Genomic DNA, 1,363 nt, shown 5'->3' on the forward strand with positions numbered 1-1,363 from the left:
ACAAAAAACTTCGCGTTTAGACGTACAAAACGTTCGCGTTTACACGGACCAAAAAGACGCGTACAAACTGTGCGTGTTAATGCGTCCAAATTTCACGCGTTGCATATAATAGGTATTGTCCCCAACGGCGTTCCATAACGGTGTGGCGTGTGAGCGTGTGAACTGGTTGAATTGCGTGTGTCTCACGGCCAATGCGTGAGACTTGAGAACCTGTAATACATTCATTCAAACATCATCTTGAAATAAAACCAGCTTTAGCAGTTTAGAGACAATTACATTATAGGCCATATGCATTTAACATAGCCTATTGCTTGAGCATTTAAGATGCTGCAGGTAATTCATTTCCTTGGAGGTAATTTGATCATCTTAAGCACATTTATAATGTTAAAACTGTACAAGACAAAAAAGGCACCGTGGAATGAAATTCCATTTTAGAAAGCAGATTAATATGAAACTTTATCCCCAAGTTTCACAGACAAGGCTTAAGCTTGTCAAACTAGAGTGCATATGTTTGAACTGTTTAACTGAAATCATTTTGCACTGAAATATCTTATAACGTCAGTGCCATTGGTTTGCCTCAAGATGCATGTGACAAGTGTTTTTTCTCCTCCTACGTTTATAAAAGCTACTTAAATGTCCTAATTGAACTAAGGCCTAATCCTTGCCAAAAAGAAATACATAAAATAAATCAGAATATACAAACTTGATTTTGCAGCACTGCCCCTGGTCATTGTCATGAAAAACGTGGATCAAGCATGTCCATTGGTGAAAACAAATTTACGGAGGATCTTCTACAGCAAAAATATCAGCGAAAAGGTAAACTATGATATTTAAATAAGCCCCAGGCTCCATATCCTGCTGCTGACTTGCACATTGAGTTTAAATTTGAGTTTGACCTTCTAAATGATTTGTTCTTAGATGGAATGGTGCAGTATTACAGTGGGCGTTCCATGTGTCATATCTTTCCAGTGAAGAACTAGGAAATTGAAACCAATGATGACATGGACATTCTAATTTTACAGGTATTAACTCAAATTATACAGATGGCTGAAGACAATGTAATGGACCTTTCAGCTAATCAGTCATAATTCATGTGAAGGAGAAACTTGTTTCATCCTTACTGTATACATTGTAGACGTAAGTTTTTATAATTCGTTTTTCTTTATACACATTTTTAAATGAGAGATTTACTCTATGGTTAAAGAATTTCTATTTCTTTAAATTTTCTGGTGGATCTAAGAGTCAAGAGACTTTTCAAAGTTTATTAGCAGGAAGATATGTCGGTAACTTCCCAGATGTGGACCAGACAGAAATGCAAGGCCTACCTTTTTGGTTTTGAGAATGAAATGACAGAACGAACAAT

This window comes from Scardinius erythrophthalmus (genome assembly GCF_964197995.2).
Source record: "Scardinius erythrophthalmus genome assembly, chromosome: 19".
Classification (NCBI taxonomy): Eukaryota; Metazoa; Chordata; class Actinopteri; order Cypriniformes; family Leuciscidae; genus Scardinius; species Scardinius erythrophthalmus.